Source organism: Balaenoptera acutorostrata, chromosome 7 (genome assembly GCF_949987535.1).
Source record: "Balaenoptera acutorostrata chromosome 7, mBalAcu1.1, whole genome shotgun sequence".
Taxonomy (NCBI): domain Eukaryota; kingdom Metazoa; phylum Chordata; class Mammalia; order Artiodactyla; family Balaenopteridae; genus Balaenoptera; species Balaenoptera acutorostrata.
In genome coordinates, this window is record NC_080070.1 from 77,223,224 (window position 1) to 77,237,711 (window position 14,488).

The 14,488-nt window shown below is 42.9% G+C and overlaps 1 long non-coding RNA gene across 7 annotated transcripts in view; it reads right to left on the bottom strand.

Annotated features, from left to right (window-relative positions):
• Positions 1 to 2,196: 2,196 nt before the first annotated feature.
• Positions 2,197 to 14,488, bottom strand: part of LOC130708614 (uncharacterized) — a 56,000-nt gene continuing 43,708 nt past the window's right edge. For all 7 annotated transcript variants that reach the window (XR_009008895.1, XR_009008891.1, XR_009008893.1 and 4 more), the window contains 2 exons: positions 5,500 to 5,627; positions 2,197 to 2,271 (listed from right to left, as the gene is read on the bottom strand). This is a non-coding gene — a long non-coding RNA (uncharacterized LOC130708614). The remainder of the gene's footprint in view (positions 2,272 to 5,499; positions 5,628 to 14,488) is intronic.

The window sequence follows — 14,488 nt, forward strand, 5'->3', positions numbered from 1 at the left end:
TTTAAATATATAAAATGCACACGCAAGAGAGTCTTCTCCTATTATAATAATAATTACCATATAGGGCTTCCCTGGTGGTGCAGTGGTTGAGAATCTGCCTGCCAATGCAGGGGACACGGATTCGAGCCCTGGTCTGGGAAGATCCCACATGCCGCGGAGCAACTAGGCCCGTGAGCCACAATTCCTGAGCCTGCGCGTCTGGAGCCTTTGCTCCGCAACAAGAGACGCCGCGATAATGAGAGGCCCGCGCACCGCGATGAAGAGTGGCCCCCACTTGCCACAACTAGAGAAAGCCCTCGCACAGAAACGAAGACCCAACACAGCCATAAATAAATAAATAAATAAATAAATAAACCCAAAAGTTAAAAAAAATAATAATAATTACCATATATTTGTTATTATGTGCCTAGAAAGAAATGTAGAGAAATATACTTCAAACTCTTTGTAGTAGTAATTATCTCAGGGGATGAGGGAGGAAATTATTGGAAATCTTCACTTTCCATGTATCTCTGTAATATGTTGATTCTTTTTCATATTACTTTTATTTTTTAAAAAAAGGTAGATTTTAAAACAAAATAAAACTCTCTAAGGACTCCCTATTGCCTTTAGGATAAAAGATTAAAGATAAAGATATATTGCACAACCTACATGGTCCTTGAAGGCACCAGATTTTCTCTCATCTCTTCTCTTACCTCTGCCAGAAATGCCTTCCCACACCCCTTTCTTTTTGAAGGTCCATTCAAATATCTACTCCAGGATGTAATCTCCCCGACCTGTCCAGGGCAAGTTGAACACTTCCTCTGTGGTGCCCCGACTCTCAAGTTGATTTATCATTATTTATTAACATGACCATTTCCCCAAGTAGACTACAGGCACAAATCTCATATCCTCCACTACTGTATATGTAACACTTGTGGCATTGTTGAATGAATGTCATCAGGAACTAACAGCCTTGGTTAATTATGCTACTTAATCAGCCACAGAACAGGTATCTAAAATGCTTATTTGTAAATTTATGATTAGAGATATTCTTGGCAAAAGAACTGACATTCTCCTTCCTAGTGGGCAACTACACACAGACAACCAATTAGAAATAACTAATGGGCTTCCCTGGTGGCGCAGTGGTTGAGAATCTGCCTGCCAATGCAGGGGACAAGGGTTCGAGCCCTGGTCTGGGAAGATCCCACATGCCACGGAGCAACTGGGCCCGTGCGCCACAACTACTGAGCCTGAGCGTCTGGAGACTCTGCTCCGCAACAAGAGAGGCTGCGATAGTGAGAGGACCGCGCACCGCGATGAAGAGTGGCCCCCACTCGCCGCAACTGGAGAAAGCCCTCACACAGAAACGAAGACCCAACACAGCCAAAAAAACATAAAATAAAATTAAAAAAAAAAAAAAAAAAAGAAATAACTAATACTTACTGGGTGCTTACTATATGCATGCACTGTGCTTGCTTACATGCCTTAACTCGTTGAATCCTCTCAACTCTGTGAGATGGGGACTGTATTAACAATCTCATTTTGAGGAAACTGAGGCACAGGGAAGTGAAGTAAATTTGCCCAAGTTCATAGAGCTGGTAAGTGGTGGAAGTAGTGTCTAAACCCAGACACTCTTACTCCAGAACTTGAATGTTAACCATGACACTAGACTGCGTTACAGAAGAGAAGTAAACACAGGACCAGAAGAAAAGAAATTGTATATTCTCAAAAAATATTTTCCTCATGCTGTGATAGATAAAAGAATTCTTTCCATTGTACTGAAGCAACACATACGACTAGACCAAATGCTGGCCAGTGACCCAAAGGGATGCTGACTGGCTGAACCAACCAGACTCTCCCTAAATGAGATGTGAACTCAAGATAGAAATAACAATTTGACCAAAGCTGGTAAGACAGAGAGAATAGAAGACATGAAGCGGCAGAAGGCACAAGTAGGCAGAAACCGTGAAGTAGAGAATATTGAGTTATAATGATATTAAAGCCCTCAGATAAAGAATAACATGCTTTCTGGGGTTTTTTGTTTTGTTTTGTTTGTTTTTTGGCCTTGCCGTGGGGCTTATGGGATCTTAGTTCCACGACCAGGGATCAAACCCATGCCCTCTGCAGTGGAAGCGAGAAGTCCTAACCACTGGACCACCAGGGAAGTCCCACGTGCTTTCTGGTGATAGCGCAATAAGATAGTCCCACCTGGAGTTTGCTGTAGGCTGAACAACCTCCATTCCCCAGCTTTATTCCAAAGTTGGTAAGCCTGGCTATGCCATGGTTCCTGTTCTGTAACGTAGAAGAAAGTGAACTAATCAATTACATTATAACCCTCATGGTCTCAGCTAATTATAAAATAACAGAAGAGAGGTGAAGACATGAAGGTGAGAAACTCAGGGGAAAAAATCAACTGTCAGGATTTCACCAGCAACATCCAGAGAAAAGATAATACTAACTCTGTCTTCTTAGGAAAAATATACCCCTAGAGAGGGTTAGATGGTTGAACCCTTTAAGTTGCTAAGAGGAAAGAAACCTACAGAAATATGGGTGGTGGACATTTCTGACAGCACAGCCAGGCTTCACAGAAAAACAGGAACCACTCCTTTAAATGTCTATTTCCACATCTGTAAAATGGAAAGGGGATAACTACTTGTTATGGACTGAATTCTGTCCCCCTCCCCCCAATTCATATGTTGAAGCCTCAACCCCCTGTGGAGGGATTTGGAGAAAGGGCCTTTAAGGAGGTAATTAAGATCAAATGAAATCTTAAGAGTGAACCCTAATCTGATAGGGCCTGTTCTTATAAGAAAAGAAAGAGACACTAGAGCTCTCTGTCCTCGTGCACACAGAGGACAGGCCATGTGAGGACAGAGTGAGAAGAGAGCACCTTGATCTAGGACTTTGAGCCTCTAGAAGTGTGAGAAAACAAGCTTCGGTTGTTTAAGCCACCCAGTCTGTGGTGTTGTGCTATGGCAGTCTGAGCAGACTCATACACCACCTAAGAGGGTTGTGTGTAAGGAGAATTAAATCAGATCATGTTAATGTATTAATAAAAGTACCATGTATCGGGCACCTCCCTGTGCCAGGCCCTTCATGGACATCATCTCCGGTCCTCCAAAACTTCATGCTCTTTGCACCCCTCACACTGCTTGGTGTGTAGTTGGTTTGTTGAATTTTGAATCTGAACATATCATGGTCTTATTAACACAACATTTATAAGCCATAATTGTTTTTATGCATTCACTCATTCTGGAGTACTGAGTACTGACAATGTGCAGCTCCTTGTGCTATGGATAATTACGTGTGGAGACCCATAAGAAAATGAGGTACAGTCTTCCACTTAGAGACTCTGTGATCTAGTTAAGAGAGAGTAAGACAAGTATATCAATAAGTTACTTGTCCATGTGACTAATCTTTGGAAAAACAATAACATCACATCAAGATTAAACACAGGGACCCAGGGGCAGAAGCTCTGCATTTGAATCCTGGCTCTGTCACTTAGCTGTGTGATCACGGTCAAGTTATTTAACCTCTCTGAGTCTCTTTTCTCATCTGCAAAAGAAGATAACAATAATATCCACCTCAATCAGTTACTGTAAAGATGAAGAGATAATATGCTTGAAATATGGGGCCTAACTAAAAGACTTAGGCAAAGGTAAGCTATTTCTCTTATTGTTTGTTGTTTGCGTCTTCGTTCTTACTGGTTTCTGTTTCAAAGATCAACCTTTTTCAGAAGTTTTTTCTCTAGCTCTAAGCCTACCTATCAGCAGCCTTCCAGGAACTGGGTGCACCTACTACATACAGAGCTACAGAGTGCGCAAGGGACAGACTGATACAAGCTGCGATAGAGTGTGAGCTCCTCAAGGAATAGAGTTTATACTCTGTGTCCATTAAATCTGAATACAATGCTGTGCCATGGAGGGAGCCTAACATATATCCATGGCTATAAAGAAAAGAACAGGGGCTTCCCTGGTGGCGCAGTGGTTGAGAATCCGCCTGCTAATGCAGGGGACACGGGTTCGAGCCCTGGTCTGGGAGGATCCCACATGCCGCGGAGCAACTAGGCCCGTGCGCCACAATTACTGAGCCTGCGCGTCTGGAGCCTGTGCTCCGCAACAAGAGAGGCCACGATAGTGAGAGGCCCGCGCACCGCGATGAAGAGTGGCCCCCACTTGCCGCGACTAGAGAAAGCCCTCGCACAGAAACGAAGACCCAACACAGCCATAAATAAATAAATAAAATTTAAAAAAAAACAAAAAACCAATTGTTTAAAAAAAAAAAAAAAAGAACACAGAGTTAGAAGTCATGTGGATCTGAGAGCAGACTTGTCAACCTTTGACTCCAACACTGCCATTTCCCCAAAACAAGAACTGCAAGAACTAGTTGATAATATATCAGAAAAACTACTTAATTCACCATGGTTACCAGGAAAACAGGGCCTATTTTCCAAAATGCAGCCAAATATATGCACCAAAATGAAAAAGAGGAAAAAAATTTAGCATGCATCTGGTTTTCCAGAAATGGTATATTAAAAATATATCAATATTCAAACACCATGTGCTTCCTTGAGTTTTTAACTCTTACTTTGGCCTCTTTTTTTTTCTGCTAGGGTGTTTTGGGTGGATAGATAATTTCTTACTGCCATGATACAGCTTGGGATTCTTAAGCATATCAAGCGAGCATATGCATGGAATACAATTTCTGCAAAGAAGAGATTAGCCAAAAAGCATCACTGGGACATCTACCAAGTGTAGGGTTCTGCCAGGAAAAGGGAGTTTCAGAAAACTGTCCTTCTCAGCTCCTGCCCACAAGGATTTGGGAATCTTATTTGGGGACAGAACGCACTTACCCTTGAAAGACAAGAGAGTATGGGATAAGAGCCAAATGTGTAGGGCAGACAATATACTGTTACAGAAATCTGGATGAGAGCCAAGTCACAGAGGGCTGGATTGTTCAGGGGGAACGTCACAGAACTGAGCCTGAGCTAGTTTCTGATGGCTGAGGAAGAGGGAGACAAGAATAAAGAAATGCCAGAAGGTGCAGGATTAGGAAAGAGAGAGTAAAACGATTTAGGTGGAACAGAAGCTCCAGGCAGGAAATAATGAGACCAAGTTATAAAAAGAACCTAAATGTCATGTTAAGAAATCTGGATTTTAGCCAGAGAGTAGCTAGAAAGCTACTGAATATTTTAGAGGAAAAAAAAAATTACAACGTAAAAGCAATTTATTCTTAGGGTTTAATTTTTTCAGTTTTCTTAATTTTGTTGAAAAGGAAATAAATTCACATCGTGTAAATTCAAAAGGTACAAAAAGTACTCAGTGAAAGGTCTCCCTCTGCTTCTGTCCCCTGCTACCCACCTTTACCCCTGGAAGCAAATCAATGTTACCGATTTCCTATATATTCTTCCAAAGATATCTATGCATATGTTTTGCAAATGGAATACAGTCAGATTTACTTACCTTAAAAATGTGATTTAAAGATTATTTTATATGAATACATAAAAAGATTTCTCATTACCTTTTTAAAAAATAGATGGATTGGTACAAAAGAGCATAATTCTATTTCTTTTACACTTTGCTGCTCAAATCTTCTCCTTGGAGGCAACCCATTGTCTCTAGTTTCATATACATCCTTCCAGAGATATTCTAGGTATATGGAAACAAATAAACACAAACTCACACATCCTCCTCACCCCTTTAAAAATATACAAATAGGATGCATAATATACACTATCTCACCTTCTTTCTTTATTTTAAAATATTTCTTAGAAACCCAAATAAAGTCTTTACTTAAATTAATGGTCCAATCTCAACTTCCTGGTTTTAACAATGGATTATGGTTATGTATATCTTATCACTGGGGGAAGCTGGGTGAAGAGAGAGTTGCTGACCCACAGGAACTCTCTGTACAATTTTTGGAACTTCTTGGAAGTCTTAAAATATGTCAAAATGAAAAGTATTAAGAATATTCCTTAGCAATTATTTCAGATCAGTACATAAAAGCTTCCCTTTTTATAGATGCATAGTCATACTTTTCATGAATAAAATATTTAACTTGTCCCCTATGGAGCCAAGTATCTCAGATTTCCTTTAAATTCCTGAAAATTAATAACAGTGTCCAACCGTGTGTACTCAGACTTTGACTCGATGGTTAAGAGTGGGCTAGGTACCAAACTATGTAACCACAATAAAGACTGTAGTGGGAAATCAGGGCCTGGGAAATCAGGAGCTCCCAGTTCTCATCCTAGTCTTCTCACTAATGTTTGACTTGCAGTAGGTCACTTAACCCTCCTGTTTTGGCTCTCTCATCTGCAACATTGGGATTACCTGCCTTGGTTACCTTTCAATTATCTTGAGGGTTAGACAAGATGATAGATGGAACATGACTTACTTAAGTTGAATCCACTATAAAAATAAAAGTTTGGCAAGTATGACTATCACCTATATCAGAATCCTCTACCTACAGTCAGAAATAGGAGTTATCTCCACAGACATAAAGAACAGATTTGTGGTTGTCAAGGGGAAGGGGGGTGGGGAAGGGATGGAGTGGGAGTTTGGGGTTAGCAGATGCAAACTATTATGTATAGAATGGATAAACAACAATGTATAGCACAGAGAACTATACTCAGTATTTTGTAATAACCTATATGGGAAAAGAATCTGAAAAAGAATAAATAAATAAATAAATAAATATATATATATACACACACACACACATATATATATTATATATATAATACATAATATATATATAAAGCTGAATCCCTTTACTGTACACCTGAAACTAACACATTTTAAATCAACTATACTTCGATAAAAAATAAATTAATTTTTTAAAAAGACAAAAGAATATAAAAAAGAATGCATATATGTAAAATGGAATCACTTTGCTATAGAGCAGAAATTAACACACATTGTAAATCAACTATACTTCAATAAAAAAAAAAGAAATAGGAGTTATCTCATGGCAGATTTAGTCTCCCTTTGAGTGCCAAAGAAAGCTGCATCTTACCCCATATTATTTTTGATTTAAAATAAAATTATTTTCTGAGCGCTTCTGTTTTCTAATCCAGTCACTAATGACTGTCAGAAGGGGTGCCACACAGTAATAATGATAAATAAAACATTTGCATTTCATAGCCATTCTGCCTCACTCCAATGCACAGTTTAATAACCCATCTAACAGGTTGACTCCTTGGTATTAGTACCTTTTGCAGGTAAATCATCCTGTTGGAGTCAAGAAGCAATTTTAGTTAACACCCAGACATTCTAAAGGGGTTTCACTCAAGGGCGATATTCAAAGTATTGGCTTCCACCAATCAGAATGGCACCAAAAGACACACCCACACTGGTTCACCTGGGCTGGGAAGCAGAGTGCAGGTTTTATTTTTGTTTCTTGTTTTTCCTGGAAGGGAACTTCATGTTGAATTTCTCCAAGAACTAGACAATGTAGCCAACACCTATGTTTAAATTTTTCAAGCTAAACATTTTCTCCTCAGTATTCTATGGTGCAGAACTGGGAAAGATTCAATGCCTTTTTTCTAAGGAAATGTGTGGCTCCTTGCGCAGAGTTGCTTGCTGCGTACACCCTGCTCAAAGTGGGTGCCTATTATCCCAGTGGCAACACCGGCTTATTTAAATTTTCATGGCCTGCTGTTCACTGGGCCTGAACTGATGATACTAACCAGGTAAATGGTTATGCCCTGGGATCCAGGAGTTCTACTTCTCAGAATTTACCCTAAGGAAAGGATGGACGCTTTAAGGGAGGTATCAGCTCACTACGATCATCCTAGCTGCACTCCTCACCTATAGGGATGGGTCCCCAGCAGCCAGCAGCTCTATCCAGTCTGACCCACCACTGGCCCAGCTGATTGGACAAAGCATAGATTCCCAACACAAAAAGAGCCAGTCGGAGTCTTTCTCCCAGAATTTGGAATTGGGACAAAGAGATTCCACTTCAGTCAAAAATAGACTCTTGTAAGATAGAGATATAATGTTGAAAGAGCGAAGGGACCCATCTTCTCCCACCATGGGGCCTGAGTAACAGTAAAAGCTGGTGGCAATGGGTGAAAAATGAAGCCCACCAGAGGGAAGCACCCAGAAGAGGCCCACCTGGCTACAGAGTCCATTCCTTTCCCTGGGCCCCTCACCTTTCCTCCCTCTCTGTGACACTCCCTCTATCATCATCAAAAGTCCGTCAATTGACTGACGATAGGGAATTCCCTGGCAGTCCAGTGGTTAAGATTCCGTGCTTTCACTACCGAGGGCCCGGGTTCAATCCCTGGTCAGGGAATCCCACAAGACACACCGTGCAGTGCGGCCAAGGGGGAAAAAAAAAAAAATGACGATAACTTGAATTGGTCTCTTGCAACTAAAGAATTTAACTAGAAAACAGCTCACCAAAATACTCATTGCAGCATGATTTGAGACTTGGAAGCAACCTCAGTGTTCAGCAGCAGAAGAATCACTGTCAGTGCTGCCATACACAGGTGTGCAGCCTTTTAAAACACAGATTACATAGACCGTGTAGCAACAGGATTAAAGAGTTGTTAACTGATACAAGGATAAAGCAAAATTTTATGAGCACTTGGGTTGCAGCTACATACAAAATATGTCTAAAGATGGACAAAGGCTGGAAGAGAAAAGAAAATGGACCAGAAAAAGTAGATGTGGAAATATGAGGTGATAAATACATAAAATTGAACATGGCACTGGGAATGGAAATGCAAGTAAGGATGTGAATGGCCTATTGAATGAAACATTGACTGGAAAGGCGGCAATTCAAATCAGCTATGAGATTTCAAGTTTGGGTGATGGTATTTGCTGATATTAACACAAATGGAAAAGAAAGGGGAAGGAAGGGAGGGAAAAACAAAAGAAAGGAAAGAGGGAAAAGAGGAATATAACAGTCCTGGAACAAGGGCTCTGCTACTGTGGGAGAGTTAACATGCATTGTTAGACACAGAATCATATCTGAACACAAACCTGAAGATCTTCTGGTTTTCATTCTACAAATGGAAAACCCGAGGTCCCCAGAGGTGAAGGCCATCTAGTTAAGACTTAACAGATCCAGGTTCTTAAAATTCAAGGCCAGTGGACTTCATATATACACCATACTGTCCATTGTTTCATAAAAATATACAAAAACTGGATTAAAGCCAAGATATAATGGGTTTGATTTGCAGACCTTTCCTCATTGACCTATTGATAAATTAAGTTCTCATTTCAGTGTCAGAGTCTTCCCTGAGAAACACTGCTATTTAAAAATATTGATTTCATAAAGTGATTATGGAGTTTGACAAGTTGTTCAGGTAACTGACCAAATAGCATTTTAAAATGATTTCCTTTCTTTCTTAATTTTGCTGTGCCAGGTCTTAGCTGCAGCACACAGGATCTTTGCTGCAGCATGCACGTGGGGTCTTTGTTGCAGCATGCATGTGGGGTCTAGTTCCCTGACCAGGGATTGAACCCAGGGCCTCTGCATTGGGAACACGGAGTCTTAGCCACTGTGCCACCAGGGAAGTCCCAAAATGGTTTCCTTTCTAATAAAGATAGGTCAAGAGTTAGAAATGAGGGCAAGACATATGTATGAAAGTTCCTCCCAGCAGGAGGCACTATAGCACATGGAATCAGACTACAGGGCCAAACCTTAGCTTTGCAGCTCTCACTAGCTACCAACTCTTGGATGAGTCTCAGGTGGTACGTAGTAGGTGCTCTATAAATGTCAGCTCTTATTATTAGCCAACTGAAAGGCAGGACTACTTGCCATGACTGCTGGTTCCAGGTCAAGGCATTAGGGACCCTTGGGCAAGCATGGAAGAGTCCAGTTAGGCAGACTAAGCCACACCAGGGCCTGGACATGCAGGCAAGCAAGTAAACAGATCAGATGAAATCTGAGCCACAGTTCACATTGGGTTTCCTAGAGAATATTCAAAGTTGAGTTTAAGGGGCAGGATGCCAGAACAGGAAATAATTGGAGAATACTCAGCTTAACCCTAGAAGAGAACTGAAGCAGGCCAACAGTGGTGGTAGTTGGGGGGTGGAAAAGGATATAATAGAAAAAAAGAGTGCTCAGCACCATTCAGGACATAGGAAGAAACCCGGTTACCTGGCGACATCAAATGGCAGGTTGGAGTTAGAGGCTTAGAGGTAACACTTGTTAAAAACTGTGCGGGGTCTAAAGTTTTACCCCATTTCCAAGCTTGCAAGTTACTCTTTCATGGACACTGGTAAAAGGCATGAGCCTCTTGGTCAGAGACTGAGGATTTTATTACATGTGGCAAAAGAAGTAGCCAGAGCTTTGTGTTGGTTTGCAGTGGTTCCCCATGTCCCCCGAATCCCACAGTGATGACACAAAGGACCCATCCAGGATGCCTGCCATGCAGAGGGTTGCCATGGGAGAGGAACACTGACCTGGAGAGATTCACTGTTTTTATAGTGAGCAGTAGCAAACCTTTGTCTGGGAGGAGGCATTGCCTCTTCCCTGAAGGTCGCTTGCTACACACATAACCCTGAATAATGGCCTGGACAAAGAGCCGTCGGGGCCTTGCATTCTTGGCATACTCAGAAAGAACAGACAGGGAGGCCCAGTGCCCATGGCAGATTCTCTCTTCCAACAACCCTTTTAAACCAGGATGGAAACTTTAGTCAGGGTGAATTCAAAAATGAGGTGGAATTATTAAGTCAAAAGAAAGGAGACCGTAGAAGCACAAAAGTGAGGTGCTGGAGAGAGCAGGTGAGTCAGAGGCTGCCTCTGGAGATAAGGAGAGACCCCAGACAGGGATGTGGGCCTTATCCAGCATAGAAGTCATAAGAAAAGGTAAGATCTGCAAGGGAGAGAAGGCAGAGAGAGAAGGACTCACATAAAATGCCCAACTGAATTAGCAGATGCAAACTATTACATATAGGATGGATAAACAACAAGGTCCTACTGTATAACACAGGGAACTATATTCAATACCCTGTGATAAACCATCATGGAAAAGACTATGAAAAAGAATATGTATGTATAACTGAATCACTTTGCCTTAGACCAGAAACTAACACAACATTGTAAATCAACTATACTAGAATAAAATAATTTTTTTCAACGCCCAGTTGAGAGGCTAGAACAAAGAGACAGAGGCAGCCAGGTGGAGCAGGAAGTTCAGGCAGGGGGAGAACCGGGGCTGTGTGAAATCAGTCAAAGCACGCCTGCGCTCAGGGGTCTAGGGAGACCCTCCCAACCCAGCCCCCGGCCGGGCGAGGGGCCCCTTCCATGCACTCCCTCAGCGCCTCCTGTCGGTTCCACCGCCCCGTGGCTGGCTGTGACCGCCCTGGGATTATAAATCCTCCTGGAACGGGGAGGCGTGTGATTCACCTCCATACCCAGGGTCTGCAGCAGCGCCTCTCATGGCTGGCGTTCAACGTACACACTGTGAAATAACAAGTCAACCAGTTAGTCGGTGAGGCAGTTTCTGGAAGCCTTACAGTGTCAGATTCTGCACGTGAATCATGTAAGATGAGGAGTGAGAACAAAGCGGCTGCTCGTGGAAACTGGGAAGTCACAGGTCCCAATTCCAGAAGGCGGGTTTGTCAGCGGAAAGGTACACACACCAGCCCTTCAGGCACTAAGGGTGGAGAGTGGGGTGAAAAGCCAAGGTGGCAACTCTTAATTCTTTATGTCCACCTCCCACCCCTTGCCTTGTGGGTGTAGAGAGTCACACCGCTTCGAAGAGAAGCACGATTGCTACAGCTGAAGCGAAAAGAAAGGGCAACAGTCAACTTTAGGTGTTTAGAAAAAATTTCCACGAGTGCTTTAGTGAAATCAGGTGTGGGGAGAAGCGGGGGAGCAGGGTACAGAGCTAACACCAGAGCAGTGGAGTCTGGGAAAGAGAAGACGAGGAAGAGGCCCTGCTTCCAGGAGACCCGGGCGAGGTCTGGCGGGTGGGGAAGGAAGTCAGAGATGGGGGCCAGGAACCCTGACTTAGTGGAAAGAGGGCCTGCCCCAGGGCACCGGGTTGCAGGGATCCTATCAGGAGATCACCGTGCTCCTACCTTCCCAGCTCGGGGCCTTCGCACTTCTGTGCCCTCTGCCTGGAATGCTCGTCCCACGGCCCAGCCCCTCATTGCCTTCAGGTCTCTTCAGAAATACTGTCTCTCAGAAGGGCATGGCCTGACCATCTGTCTAACATAGAACCCCCCTCCTCCATCTCTCTCGAGTCCATTTCCCTGATTTTATTTACTTTCCTAACATACACAAAACACGTCAGGGGATACATGACCACCAGAGTTCCTAAGATCCTGTTTTCTGTTTCTAATAAAACTAAGGGAGATGAACAAAAATACAAAAGGTTCTTCAACATCACTAATACATTTCTCTCTCTTCTAATGCATGTCTGCTACAGAGTAACATTTCGACTGGAAGTTCCCCTTTCAGGACCCCAAATGAAGAAAGAAACGTTGACATTAGATGGCAACACAGTCAGCAGTTTTGGTTTTTAAAAGAGAAGGTTGGGTCACCTCATGCATTGGGAAGCAGTGACCATGTCACATCCACAGAGCTCCACCACAGAAGACCCTCTGTTTGCCCCTCCTAAGACAGGGAGATGGAGGAGCAGGGATTCTCCACCACTCAGACTTTTGAAACATAAGTGACCTCAGCAGAGAGCTAAGAAGCTGACACGAGTAACATCTTATTAAATAACCATTACTCCGTCTTCTAATGGAAATCTCTCCCAGTAGCAAGTATGCAAAATCCCTCAGAAGAGAAAAATGTTTTTTTAATGGCAGAAAATTTTATATATCTCTCTCCCAGAGAGAACCCCTCTCTCAATGCCTTAAAAAGAACCAATTAATTAATAATATAAAACCCTGGCAACGAGAAGAGGGGGGCCTCTCCAGCTCAGGCCACATGAACCTAAACAGCAGGCCAACATCTGCAAACCAGCCTACGCCCTTGGGAGCACACGGATGGAAAAGTCAATTTAATCATTCCTTTTTTGCTGTAGGGCGAGGGCCTCTGTCAGCTGGGGCTTGCATCATGCCTGTGGTTTTTCCAGCAGAAGAAAACCCACTCGTGCACCAAGACTTTGTGGAGCCTTTCCAAACTGTCATGTGTGAGCTCACCTTTGGTGCCCCAGGACACCCCTTAACAGAATTGGGACCCTTAATGCCCAAGAAGGTAGAGCCCTAACACTTCGCTAGGGTAGGACCAGATGGTGGTCAAACCCTCCCCTACTACATGTGGGGCTCACTTCCATGCCCTGTGGGCTGATTACAAACTCCTAGTTTAAAAATTAAATAGCCAAGTCATCTTGAACCCAGTCCTGCAAAGGGGCCTGTCTTACCAAGGCAGAGAGAGGAAAGCCAGCAGAAGAAAGAGTGGTGAGAGTAGAATTCATCACAATTCACATTCAGTTGGATTCTGAGCCTCTTAACCAAAAAGGAAGCTCATTTCCATCAGTGGCAACTCCCACCGCTAATGGAGTGACCTGGGGCTTACTTGAAATGAAAGCCTCCAGCTACTAATGCAGGACCTAGGGCATCAGGAGAGCTAAGTGGTTAATGCCACAGGACTCTGGGGAGAACCAGCTCCAATTCTCTCTCAAGCCAGACAAGGTAAGGCCAGATACTAGAAAGATACCATCGCAGGAGGAAGAAGGAAGGCAGGGTGGGAAAATGGCTGCTTTTAAGCTGTGAGAGCTGCTCTTTATCCTCTGCCTTCCCTCACAAACACACACACACACACACACACACACACACGTACACACGCACAAGATGTGATAACTCTAAGTACCCCCTACTCCAACTGGAGCAGGAAAGAAGAGTGTTAGTATCAATGTGAGGAAGTAGCCAAAACTTTGTGAAGAAAGAGGAGGAACTTCTGAGGATCAAGAGGGGAGACTTTCCCCAGGACCAGGTTACCCAACAAGATCGGAGGCCCTGGGATAAGGTAGTTTGGGGATAGGAAGTTTCATTAAAGACCAAAACCAAGGGAATTCCCTCGTGGCCCCGTGGTTAGGACTCTGCACTCTCACTGCTAAGGGCCTGGGTTTGATCCCTGGTCAGGAGACTAAAATCCCATAACCCACGTGGTACAACCAAAAAAAAAAAAGCTAAAACTTAGTTCTCAGCTTCCTAGAGGATAGGAGAACCCTAAACAGGAGGAAATCACCTTGAGAGGGACATCAACTTTTACTAGAGGGAATGTGAAAGGGTGGTAACAGTTTTTGAAATAGATTGTGTTGTTCTTTTTTGTTTCTCCATACGTTCATTTATTCATTCATCCAACAAATAGTTACTAAGTGCCTGCTGTGGGTCAGACACTGCCGAAGGACAAAGAGACATAACAGTAAAAAGGACAGACAAAGTTTCTGCCTTCATGGACTTTATATTCTGCTGGGGAGGCAATCAATAATTTTTAAAAAGCAGCAAATACTCAGGTGGTGCTTTCCACGTGTCAGATCCATTTCTAAACCCTTTCCATATAGTAACTCATTTTATTTTTATCACAACCTATACGGTAG